Consider the following 14331-nt stretch of genomic DNA (forward strand, 5'->3'; position numbering starts at 1 on the left):
CTGGCCTCTCATATGTAAATAAATGGGGGCTTTGATGCACACTGTCCTTTGGAGACTTTCAACTGGTTGTAATTCCCTTTAGGTTGTAACCCCTCTTTAAAAATAGCCAGCACCCTGAAGAAGGTACACCTAAACCTTCAGCCCTTCAAGCTGCGTAGCTGCTCCAGAACAGCTACTCAACATTATTAAAATTCAGTCCTAACAGGACAGATACAGAACGTTAACCTGGAGGGGGAGGCCAAGGGGCTCAAAGTGGGAGGGGGAAGTCTGAGGCCAAGAAAGAGATGATGATGAGAAGGCAGACAGCAAAGAAAATGGACAGTGCTCATAGTGGTGGCTTTGGTATCTGCTGCTCTGCCTCGAGAGAGCAGGAGGAGAGAAAATGCAGAACAATATTTTGTTTGGATTATATGAGGTCATATGGGAGAACCTGGAAGTGAATAATCGAGAGATCTTAAGGTCAAGAGAATGGTGTCATCATGAATAAATAACATTCCGACTTGTTTCATAACAGACACTCTGGAAGGGGTACTGAAATCACAAGGTAGCTCTGCAAGGAAGGGAGGTCCTGCTGGATGCAAGTCTTCCATGTACAAACACATCAACACTTTATACCACAAAGACAGATTAGAAAAAACTTAAACTTTCATAGTTTTGTATTAAAAGGGAACCACTGTGCTCCCGTATGATGCCATTTTTGACTCAAGTCACAGAATTTTACTCAGTTACTCTTGTGTCAAACAAGAGCATATGGCACAGCCAGAGGTGATCTTTTTGGGAGAGAAAACCTCCAGTTTTGACTTAAAAGTTCCAGTTAATGATCAGTTCCTCATACCCCTCAGAAAATCATGTTTGGATTCAGCTTGCAAAACCTGGATTGTTTAATGCCTTTTGAACACTATGTGAAACCATCTTTTATTATAAATGAGGGTTCCCCACACAGACACCAGTAAGACCCCATCTGCTTCATCTGGGATTAACAGCAAAGGAGGCAGATTCCCTCATGCTCCTGCCACTAAATTTTAAAGATCATAGAATCTTAGAATGGTTTGGGTTGGAAGGGACCTTAAAGATCATCTAGTTCCAGCCCCAGTGCCGTGGGCAGGGACACCTCCCACCAGACCAGGTTGCTCAAGCCCCATCCAGCCTGGCCTTGAACTCCTCCAGGGATGGGGCATCCACAATGGCCTTCAAGATGCCAGGTCTTGCATGTCATTGAGTTTATTCAGTCTCCGCCTTACTTGTAGGGATGTGTAGTACTTGTTTTGGGGATAACAACATCCTTTAAATGCTCTAACCAGAACTTAGGTGAAGTCAGTTTGCATAATTTTATCTCAGAATTTAAGGACATGGACAACATTCTTTTTCAAACCATGTCTCAAAATTATTTTGAAGATTAACATGCCACAACTCAGTGTTCCAGAAGGACACAATATTTCTAGACTTTCTCTTCCCTCATGTCTGTAGAAATCAGAGTGGGAAGGAAAAAAAAATATATTTAATGCAAAGACACGTACAACCTTATACTGCACCCAACATGGGCCAATTGACACAATGAAGGAAGAACACAACGAACTTGAATGCTAAAAATCAAGAACCTACTTATTATCCAGTCTTAAATTCTACTCTTAAGATCTTGCCTACCAAAGTATGACTCTTGGAACAGGCTTCTAACCAAACTTTTATTGCCAGAGCATACCACCAGGTGGCAAGATTGCAAAATAAAGATATAAAACCCAGCATCCCTGTAACGCATTCAGTGAGCGCTCTTTCCAGCACCCCTTGCTGGGACATGTCAATTGTTTTGTAAAGACTTGCAAGTACTTAAAATGTGTCCGTATGTGTCTGTAAAATAAAGTATTTTAACATTTCTTCATCACTTCATGTAGTCAATTTACTGACAAGTACAATAATTAAATGCAACATAAAATTTCCAGTAGATGAAACAAAGAGAATTTGTGACCACCAGCTGCACCTCTCCAAAGAGCATGGTCTTCTCACCAACTTCCTTCTGCTTCCTCATATATCCATTTGATATCCATTTTGCCCTTTTTGAATTGGCCTAAAATCCTACATGACTGCAGGGAACCACATATTTACATGGGAATACAAATCAACAAAAAGGGCTAACAAAATTCTTTTGCAAATGGAGAGAAAAGACTTCACACAAAGCAGACTTACAATCAGTTAAGTATTTTTTTTCCCCATGATACTTTAATTTCTCGTGTTATACCCAATTACCTATAAACCAAGACATCAGATAGCTGCTTCTAAGATCTACCATACCAGGAGTAAAAGTGTGCTACAGACAGGAGCTTGGTTTCATGGACTGAATTTTATATCAAGCATGTTCTTTTACATTGTCATTCAAACTTTAGGAAAAAGGTAAGCCCTCAGTAACTACTCAGAGATCTGTCACTATAATAGTTCCCTCCTCACAAAGGACACAACGTAAGCACACACAGCCCAGCATTATGGATTTTCTATACATTTATATACACACAGAAACATACATAGGCAAATAAAAGGACATAAAATATTAGTAAGGCTTTATCTTCCTGGCAACCAAACAGATAACCAAGCTGCACAGCTCAACAACTCCACTTGACCCTGAGATACGCAACAAAAATAATTATTCTAGAAATAGTTTTGGGACTTTTTCCTTCCATTTGTAGTGTGGCACCTGCTTAATAAGATACAGTTACACTTCACAACTGTTTAAAATATTGTCATTATCCCTCGAGCTAGAAGAAATTAGGTAGGTGTAAAATAATCAGAATGTCAAGCACATTAAATGTCAAGCATAAATAAGAACCAAAATTGGAATCTCTCAAAGATGCTAGTACTCCCACAGTTGGGGAAAAACTGTTAACTTCAATAACTACCACCATTTGTGACTTGTATTATTACACGAAACACATAAAATTCTTTGCCTTAATGGCATCTAATAGCTCGAAAGCTGATTTGGCATTAGAAAGTAAAATTAAGTGTTATCCAAGTCATCAAGAAAACTTCCTGCCCCAAAATAGATTTTTATATGGGACTCTTCAATTTAAACACTTCAGGGTATTGTTATTAAAAAAAAAAACAAAAAAAACACACACCAAAAAAAGCCCCCACTATTTTGCAGGAGAAGAAGGGAGGGATGAGTAATACATGAGGCTGCATTACATGGGAGGGCACTAAAAATATAAACTGTAAAATAAACTGCCAAGCTATAAAATGTTTTTTCACCCATTAAAACAAAATAGCTTGTTCAACCAAATTTGATTCCAGATTTCAATCACCATCAAAATTAAAATCAAGCACTCTTTCCACAGTGAATATGTACTAACTACATATTTTAAAGTCAAGGTAACTAGAATCTAAATTAGCTTGGAAACTCTTTCAAGAAGGGATTTTCTTTCAACTGTGTCCATACCACACTAGCAAAGCATAATCTCAACCACAGTTTAGGCTTCTGGACTTAACCAAAATTCATGTATAAATGTATAAAAGAACACAATGCCCATTATGCGACGATCAGGTTGTAACATCTATTGCCAGATGTTCGATCAAAATCACACAAAGATATTTTTTTGTCTATAAGGAGCTTCTCCTTTATTATACACATTTCCTTCCACATTACTTATTTAATTTTGTATTTGAACTGCATGGCAACAGTAGCCTTACAGGGCATTCAGTACTTAGAAATTAGAAAGCTTCACCTGAGAATTTCCCTGAAAAGAGTCTGTGGCATCAGACAAACCAATCCATGCTTGTCCAGTGCCCCATCACAGGAAGATTTACATGTCAAGAATGTGTCACAAAACATTGAGGTATTTAGATACTCATGTGGAAGAGATTCATACTCTTGGACAGAGGCAGAATGGAAACTTTTCTAATCTCTGCTTATTCCAACCCTGCTTATCCCTTTTCCTTTCAACCACGGGGCACTCTTCTGGGAAGAGCAGTAACAGAATCAATTGATTGACAAATGGCTCAAGAGAAATTGGACTGAGGTCACCAAAGAACTTTTGCCTCAGCCATATGAAAATGTCAGCCGGTAGTAATAATGAATTGGTTTGAAGATCAAGCATCAGGGTGAAAATATCTCCATGTAACCGTGTCCGAGCTGCGTGCTCAGTAAGAGAAGGAAAAAACATTCAGTAGAGTTGAAACGAGTTTTCCATAAAAGTTACAAAAACCATCTAACATGTCATACCTCTACCAGTGTGTATTTTTCCACGTTTCAGCATTTTTAGTTTATAAGGGAAAACTCTTAAACTCACAAATCTATACCATTCCATAATCAATCCATGGAATTAGAGCAACAAGTATTTACTACCCCAGATTAAGAACTAAAGGCTCTATTGACTGTTCAGCACTCGCTAACATGGCATTTCCTTTCATTATAGTGCTGTAATTACCATACCAATTTACATCTATACTTTGAATACAAAACTAACAAGAAAGTGCTAAGTATAAAGGTATTAATAACTGGTGTCAAAACAACATTGAAGGATTTGGTGGCTTTCTTTTTTGCCTAATGTAATAGTAAGAAAATATATAAAACCAAAAATTATATATTTAAAATGAGCCAATGTATATACCTGAACACTTATTCTTGAGGTCTTAATAAAAACAGCATATTTTCTCTTCCTAAAGAGTACTGTGAACCAGTCCCAGACTCAGACAATTTAAGTGTGTATTCATATTTTAAAAAAATAAATACAATCCTCTTCAATGTTCAAGAACACTCTCTAAAGCACTTAGTCTATAAAAAGAAATCTTACGGAGAGACTATATACACCTGAATTATCACAGGAAACCAAACAAAAATAACAAGAGTGCCACCTATCCTTCGTTATGAATAACAGAATTTCCCATGGACTGACCTTGCTGTTTAAAATCCTCTCCAACATAATCTGACAGTTCAGAACATATAAAACTCTCCATCTGGGCAGAAATTTGGCTAAAAAATAAAATAGCAGGGAGCGCTGCATGTAAAAGGAGGACGAAAAAGAAGTAGAGGAGGAGGAGGATTTGGGGAAAAAAATTAAAATCTGTTAGGTACCAAGAGCATAAAATCCAAAAGATTAAAGCCCAGCAAAACTAAAGATATTTTAAAGCTTGCAGCCACATTTTGGGCTTCAGTAATGATTTTATAAAAATAGGTTTGCATGTAACATGCAAGTAGCAAGCTTGGTCTAAAACAAGCTGCTGTGCAGAAGCAGCAACTCCCAATTAATAGGCAAAAGGAAAGATTCTTCCAGTGCTGTCAGACTGGAGCAGCAGAGCAGGGTGGTGGGGGTGGGTGGTTCATTTTCTTTTTTTCTTTTTTTTTTTTTAAGTTTATAATGGATATCTGAGTAATACAGGCTAGTAATCCTGGCACCTTTATCAGGAAAACAAATAGAAATTATTAAAAGCTAGAAATAAACACACAGATAAGCACCTTTTATTAGGGAGGAAAGCCAAGTCTCCTTTTCTGTGGAGGGAAGTCATGCTTCACAAACCTGCTGTGTGCACGTGGGAGTCTGGTGGATCTACCTATTTGGATATATTAAAATACAATAGATCTTTCAAAAACGCCTTCCATGAAGAAAGTCATATGAAAATTAAGCCACTAAGGGATAACACAGAAGGCCTTTGCTTTTAGGAAAAAACCTGGTTAAGAGGCAGGAACCAGAGCATCGGGTCCCCGGCAGAGCTCCGCAGGGAGCCATCTCCACACATTTCCCAGGAAAGGCAGCTGGCAGCAACACAGGAAGGCCACGTTATTCATGCTAAAACAATGAGGACTAACCATGAAGAAATGTGAAAAGACCTCTCAAGACTCTGTAACCTGACATTAAAGTGTCAGGTGAAATTCAACACAGGTACCTGTGACACAACACGCATCTGAAAACCAATCCTAAGGTAGTTGCTCAATGGGATGATCCTGGAGGTGATCATTTCCAGGCAGAAGCGAGGGTTTGGGATGGCAGTGGGCAGCTGACCTTACCTGGGCCAATATCCCTTACCTTATCACATGCAAAATCTTTGGACACAACCACACAGAGCAGAAAATAGGCATATAGGTACCCTTAGCAGCAACCACCATTGCCTCTTAGTCGGATGGAAATCTCTTGATGGTGAAACAATATTTTTTAAATCAGATGGACAACCAAAGCAGACAGTGAAACAATCATCCACCCTAAATTTCCATGATTGAGGACAATGAGACACCAAGCACCCGCAAGCATTGCTCGCCAAGCACATCCTCTTGATGATTTACAGAATAAACAAAATGCAGTGTCATGTTGGAAGGTAATGGAGATTGCTTCAAACCTCTCCAGAATTTACAATTTTAACCCCCCTAAAAGTATTACCCTTTAATGCAACATTTTACTATCAGAAAAAGGTGGGAAGAAGTCCAAATGAGTATTGTAACATTTCCAAATAACAGAATGGGAACTCAAAAAAAAAAAAACTTAGTATAGATAAGTTCCTCAGAAGAAGCTCCACAGGGAAGAGTCCCTATGGATTGATTTATAGAAAATAGAGAATGATAACTTATCTATCGATGGAGTTTTGCTCTAGTGGTTTATATAACATTAGCAAAGTCCCTACGTGTCATTACAGCTATAGGCTCAATCAGAGATTACACATTATTTCACTCTCATTCAGCTCCATTTGGAATCACATCCAAGACATACACAATTGTACTCCAGTACGGCACTAAAAAAATCTGCTGTCTATTCTCTCATCAGAGAATTTTCAGAAGGATGCTATTAATAAGTATGGAAACAAATACAAAAAATGGCAGAAAAGCAGAAGTGTGACAAATATTTCCTATTAACATGGACATATGGTTTCACTCAAAACAAATTTTCTTGTAAGAAACATGTTTACATAATACTATTAAGTTGTTAGATTACCAAACTGACTGTAAGTTTATAATCAGACCAGTTTGATTTAGGCACTGGAACACACAAAATTCAAACATATATGGAAACAACGGAGGGAAAATCCTGGAGGAAAACCCCCTTAATAGATTTAAGAGAGGGGGGGAAAAAACAAAACAAAACAAAACAAAACAAACTAAAGATAAAAACCCCAAAGCTTTGTTTCTGAGCTCCCAACAAATGCCAAAAGCCCAAGTTAAGAGCAGGGAGGCTGGGATTCAGCCTCCCGTCATAGAGGTGTGTAAGACAACTTCATAATTTGCTACATTGTACAGAGATATTAAACCTTCTGTGATGAAAAGGAATGCCATTTGTTGGCCTTCACTTAATGTATCACATGGGTTTATAAGGGAGTACCTTGGCCTTTTTCCTAGTCCATCATGTACAGATGTGACCACCTGCACTTGATTGACAAATTTAACACAGGATTAAAAAAAAACCCTCATGACACCAAAAATTCCAGCTGCTATTAGAGATAGCAATCATCTTCCAGGTGCACAAGTTAAGCACTTAGTAGTACTGGTCCTGGGTGGGATCGCTGTTAGGCAGTACCTTCTTCTCAGAACTATTTGCATTATCACAGCCAAATAAGTTACACCCAGTTCACATTTATCTTAAATTCTTTATTCAAACTTGCAATTTCAAGTGCTTTGAAGAATCCCATCATGCAGCAGGGGCCACACGTCCAAAAGGCACTGTTTGGTGGGCTATGGTGGTCGTCTATGTTACCAAAGCACTATTTGAGCCAGCTGCAACAGTATTTTTAAGCCATTTTTAATTCAACTTCATGCGTGGATGAAATAAACAGTTTGAATAAAGAATTCTGTTGCAAATGGCAATTGTTTTTCTTGGCATTTACTTGCTTTTGTAACCTGGATTACCCTTCATCCTTAGTGTGACTGAAGTGGAACTGGTATGTGATGATGCCATAAATACTGCAGGAGTTTAATGCAAGAACATTAATAGGAAATACATAGACAAAGAAACGACCCAAACTATGTGAGGGTGACATTACTCGCTGTACCCCAAAAGGCCAGAGAGAAAGGGTAGCAAACCACAGCTCTCATTCCTAAAGTGAATCACAGAATCACAAAATCTTCTAGGTTGGAAGGGACCTCAAAGATCATCTTGTCCAACCGTCAACCTAACTGACAAAAATAGACACCCGCACAACAAACAAGAAGCATCACCATCACTAAACCAGACCTCCCAGCACTACATCAACCTGTCTTTTGAACACCTCCAGGGATGGGGCCTCAACCACCTCCCTGGGCAGCCCAGAGGCCTGTACCAAGTCTCTTCAGCTCCTGATCCAGGAAAAGCCAGCAGCTGCTTCCCCCAGAGGAACAAAACCACAAACACCACACAAGACCAGTTGTTTCTTGCCTCTGTGAGTGGCAGCAGCTTATGACTCCTGAATCCTCAGCTGCCCTCAAGTGTGGCACTTCAAATGTGCAGTCATTTCGGGGATGACACCTTAGAATCCCACAGGACTTAAGTGGCACTTCCTTGCGGAGACAGGTAAAAGTTGGAATTATGTGCATATGCTGCTGTTTACTGACCTGCCCTGGGTTGCTAACCCTACCCTGAACCATTGCAATTCTGGAATTTACGGCAATCACGGAAAGAGCAGGTTGGAAAATAAGACAATGGTTCAATAGACAAGTACGTTCTTGCAGCTGGGAATGAGAGAAAGCACAATGGCACACCTACGCTCCTCAGGTTAGAGTGACACTAGGCTTTTGTCAAGATCCTGCATATTTCAAGAAAAGTAAAAGAGAGAAAACACTTGAGGAAAAGCAGATGCATGAACCCTCACAGCAAGCGTTCAATGGAGGAAGACAGACAAGGTCTTTCAGTCCTGGCTTCTACCACAGTAAATATAGTTGCAAGAATATTTTTCCCTATTTTCAGAGAGCAAAAGCAACAATATGAAACTAACATAACAACTTGTTACACTGGGAAACAAATGGGGAGAGTCAGTCAGAAGCTATTTATATATACAATTGTATTACATACAATCATTTCAAAAAGTCCCACAAACCCATCAAAATATGTAGCATGACATTGGGGAGGGGCAGCACTTTTCTGCAGCACCATCACTACTGCAGCCTTCCAAGATAAAGGAATTGCTGTCCTATAATAGTAAGAAAAAAAAAATATATATTTTTTAGTATCAATACTCATTTCTAACCTTTTGCCCTTTTGCTACTGTGAGCATTTAAAGCTGCACATTCTGGAAGTACTCTGTGAATAAATACAATACATAAGTGCTCTGCAAAACTTCATTCCGACCAAGAAAGCTTGTTTAATTCTCCTGCTTCTTTACAGCCATTCCCGTCTGCTCTGCAAGAGGCAACTTTGCAATCCTTTTTTTCCCCTCAGACTGCTACCCAAAGGCACCAATAAAACAAAAACTACTGGGTAAACTGCTGCAGATTGCTAAATGATGGCCTTGCACAAAGCTCATCAGCTTGACTTGGATATTGTAATCACCAATAATAATTTAGATATTTCATGCAAAATGCCATCCTATTCCCCACTCAGAATTATCAATCTTCAAAATAGCCTTTCTAAGCCAAAACGAATCAGTCAGAAATAACAGGTTCATTTCTTTCCAGTTAATTCAACCTGGCTCACATGAAAAAATGGCAAATTTTATTTGCCTCTGAAACACAAAGACTGTTCCAGATTTCCAGCACTTGAAAGAGTCTCTATACAAGTAATAACACCTGCTCAAATGTCTCTTCCTTTAAAATTAGCACCTAAAATTAAAAAAGCAGCTCTCATATCCTGCAGGATTTCCTTATCTGCTTAAGGCCACAAGGGTTTGCTATAAATGGGGCAAAGAAATCTAATACTGGAGCAAATGAAAAAAAACACTACAAACCCTCTTGACCTTGTTCCAGGAGGAAAAGATTAAAACCAGAAACTTCCAAATACTGCCCATAAACCAAAAAGTTTTGTTTGGCGACCATTGTAGCTCATAGCTCTGATACCCCAAACGCAGCCACTGGGTGCAGAATGAGGCAAAGCACATCTCATGGCCTTTACTGTTTTTTCCAACCATAGTGTGAAAGATCGTCGTGTCAGCAAGTGCTTTACAGAGCCTGAAAAACCATCATCCAGCTCCACCCAGCCCCTGGCCCCCACACAGCCAGGCATTAAAAGCATCAGGATGAGGACTCTCGATTCCCTACTGCAAGGCACAGCGCAGGGCACAGCGCTATCTGGGTGTGCAGGGAGCAGACACACAGATCCCCAAACCCAACCATCAGATGAAGTTTATTTCAAGCTGGCACATGAAACATCCACTTGCTACAGCGACACCAGCCACAAACAGTTTGCAATTTCCCTTTCTCCCTTTCACTTCCAGCTTCCAGGGAAATTGCAGCTCCTTGGCCAGCTCCCCGGGCACGGTGATCACCGTGTTTATCATTTCAGTACAGCTCAAGTCCAGGGTGAAGATGAAGTACCAGCTCAAGATGGCACAAACTGCTTTCATTAAGACTGACATCGCTGTGACACAGAGGGTGTACAGCAAGTCTCTCGCAGGCAACTCCAAAAGCAGTTCAAGGTCTTACTCCTCATTCTTTAAGCAACTCCATTTCTTTACAAAGTTTTGGCTGCGAGTTGTCAGACCTGCGTTTCCCAGATATATAACCCAGGGAAAAGAAAGAAAGGGAGGCCATGAATAAAGTCTTCCCTGGTGAAGGTACACAGACACAAAGCAGCCACTTGGACACCAGACAAAACTGAAATGAAGCCACCTCTGGGAAACTCCCTTCCCCAGCAAGAACATCTCAACACCAAAGGTGGCCCCGCAAACCAAAATTTTCCATTCGCTAGGAACCTCATCCCATCATCTTTTATTGCCCCTAAATCCATACTGATATCAAAGTTCTGGCCCAGAAAAGACTGATTTTATACAAGAGCGAAAGCTAGCAATGGAAATAGCTTTCTGTAAACGAGAGATACACATTACACTCCACAAACCCTTCTTGAGAAATGCCCGACAGCCAAGGTGGTGTGTGTGTTGGGTGAACACCACCAAAGTGCAGGTAACTCAAAAAAGACAGGACAAATATCTAAAAGGAACATTAGACAATCACATGCTACTCCCCATTTTTCAACAAAATGAGAATTTCTAAAGTACACATGAGGTATTGTTAATTTTGAACTTAAAGATTACACAAACACTTCAAGAAAACAGGTCTAGTAAAAACACTCTGCTCCTCTGTCCACTAAAGCAATTAAATATTTTAGTCCTCTATGTCAGTGCTATCCACAAGGCACCAAGGACTAAGTGGTGATGGCAGAGCTGTATAGAAAAGTTCACCGATATCACCGCTTATATTCTGCTTACCCAAATGCATTAACAGCCTTGTCTTGTCAAGACACCACCTAGAACCATCAGGCAGCCTCTGTCCTAACATTAATACTCACCAGAATAACATCTTAAAACATTCACATTGTAATTCAGAAGAGTGTCTTAAAATCGTTGTTAAACTAATTTAATGCAAGAATTATTTTTTAATACGCTCCTAATTTTTCTTCATCATGGTCCTAGAGCATGAATTTAAACAACCCTACAAGTATAAGTGTAGCTTGTTTAACAACAGAAGAAAACTGACATTCCCATCTAATTGCACAATGACAGGAATAACCTTTACGGGAAAAAAAGCAATGCTTTGTTTTGCTTATCAGAAAATTCAGCAATTCCCCAAACACCTGAAAATGCAACAATGTATTGGGAATGATATGAAAAAAACTGATCTTAATTGAAAAATAATGGCTTGTCTGAATTTCATTTTTTTTTGCATCTTTTAAAAGAAAATTCAGACAGCTCTGCACTCATCTTGAATCTAAATATAATTGCAATACATCGTGCTAGATCATCCTCATAGCAGAGATAACATATCAGTAGCAACCAGACCCTGATGTGGATTAGGATAATGGGGAAGAACATAGAGCTCTCTTCTAGCATAGCATTTTTCATGCACACTGTACATCAACACAATCAAACACCACAGTCACCTTGTTGAATAATGAATAACCAAATGAAAAGAAAATTAAGGAGCGGTGAGCAAGGGAGAAAAGATTCAAGCTGACATTTCCAATGAGAGGAAGTCACCGAGAGGTTCAGAGTGACTGTTCCAGATGGCAGGAGCTATTTTGGCCAGACTACCTGGCTAGGATGGGAGCTGCAGTTCGGTGAGCAGAAGGGGGCAGGAAGAAGGAAAGGAACAAAGGAAAAAAACAAGCTCAGAAAATGGGATTTTTAGCCCGCAGGCCTCCCAATTCAGTACCTTGTAAGTAAGAGAAAGTTACAAAATAAAAACCAAAAAACTCACTGTGATAATTTAGGAAATGGAAACCCTTTATCACTAAAGATCACGGACACAGAAATTCCTTTTGGCCACTGTATGGATTAATTATCTCTCCCATGCCTGGCTTTCTATAAACATAATTCAAATGGCTATTTTTAATGAGTAAATCTTACGTGTGCTTTAGGCAACATAAAACATCTTGCCATCTAATTGTATTCTTCATCTGTACTTTCCCCCATCAACCTCCCTTACAGTACTGGGAAGAAAGAAAAAGCCCTTCTATATATATTAGTATTTTTTTATGTTTGCCTTAAGGTTCAATGCATATTCTGGCTGTCAAAAGTGATTTCCCTGCTCACTGAGCAAATAGTCTCAACAATGATTTCTCTTTCTTATTTACTACTATTAGACAATGATTATACAGACACAGATAACAGAAATGCAGGCAGGTCAGAGTGCAGCAAAGATCCATCTCTAGGTAGGAAGTCTACTTTCATTAAATGTAAAAATAAAGTTTATGTAAGTGGAACACAGGGTTGCTGTGAGTTGGCTTTGAGACACAGGTGACAAAGTTGCAACTAAATTATGAAGAACACAATAAAGGACAATAAGAACCTCACATGACTCCCTATATGTTACATGAATATACAACTTTCAGAAGACTGTTTTAAACAATATATCACAATATATCTTAAATACCTGAAATTGGATTATTTCTTGTGTCCTGATACCTGCTAAAAACAAGTAATTTGCACTCTATTGCACAGGGCTTAGTATGAAAAACAAAACGCAAAGGAAGAAAATATGACAATTGCAGAATTGATCGAAAACAGGTTTTTGTGTATAGAGCCATCACCTGAAAGGAATTTGTGAACAATATGCAATTACAAGAAGAAACCCATGGCTAAGCTGACAATCAGAAACAGCTATGTGTTCCCAGAGCATTCAATCCAATTTTACCCAACTCGAGGATTTCCCCATGGGTTGTATTTAAAGGTCTGAACTGAAATGATTCGGGGGTGTCACGAACAGCCCACTCCCTCTCCCCTGCCTGCTGGAACCCAAAGGCCCAGTGGGATGGACACCCATTAAAGAAAGGGTAAAGCCTTGAGTAGCTCCCATCAATCCAGCTGAGGTGCTGCTAGGAAGGTCTTCTGGTTATAGAACTGAAAGACCCAGTCTGTCAGAGTTTCAAATGATTTAAGCAGTTAACAAGGAAAGGGTCACTTTAGAGGTAAAATTGAACCAGAGGCTAAGGGTATACTTTTAAAAGCACCCAAGTGAAGCACAGTCACCTTTTCACTTCGCAATTTAAACACCACTGGCTTTCAATAGGATGTTGGAACCTAACTCTGGGTACCTCAAAGTATTTAGGCCCAAATTTCCAAGAATTCCTGGATTTCTTATTCTAACCACCAGGTATCGGCAAAGGGGTTTAACATCTCAGCTGAACTACATTACTCTCCTCCACACACTGCAGGGTTTCCACTGCATGAACCCCCTAAACCTTGATATATTTTACAAATGTTTAAGTGTACATGAAAGTTAATCAAGAGAGGTACTTACAAACGGTCTAAAGCTTCTCTGAAATTACCACCATACCTTAGAAGTTGTTATAAGTGAACTGCTAAACACAATTAAAATCCAAGCAGGATCAGATTCCAAAAAGGAGTGTATTCACTAAAAAAGCTGAATAGAAAACTCAGAAATATTTCAGGCAATCCTTCATGTTCATTAAACACCATGATGGGAGTGCATACTCTAGAAACCATGTACAAGATAGTAAGAAATCTGGAATAAGAAAAGATATATGAGATTACAAGACAAGACCCAAGCTTTCAATGCAAAAATCCATACAATTCTGATTTCAAATATTGCCAAGATTAATATATGATGGTTAGGGAAGCTATAGCTCTTTCATGGCTCTTGCTCCTTAGAATACAAAGTACTCCATACTGCTGCAACAGCAACGACAGTTCAAATAAATTGAATAAAAATAACTTAATAGTTCAGCCAGAGAAGAATGCCAGTAATGACAAGCAATTGAGAAGAAACTATTCCTAAGGAAATAT

The sequence above is a fragment of the Calidris pugnax genome, unplaced genomic scaffold (genome assembly GCF_001431845.1).
Source record: "Calidris pugnax isolate Ruff unplaced genomic scaffold, ASM143184v1 scaffold376, whole genome shotgun sequence".
In the NCBI taxonomy this organism is placed as follows: Eukaryota; Metazoa; Chordata; class Aves; order Charadriiformes; family Scolopacidae; genus Calidris; species Calidris pugnax.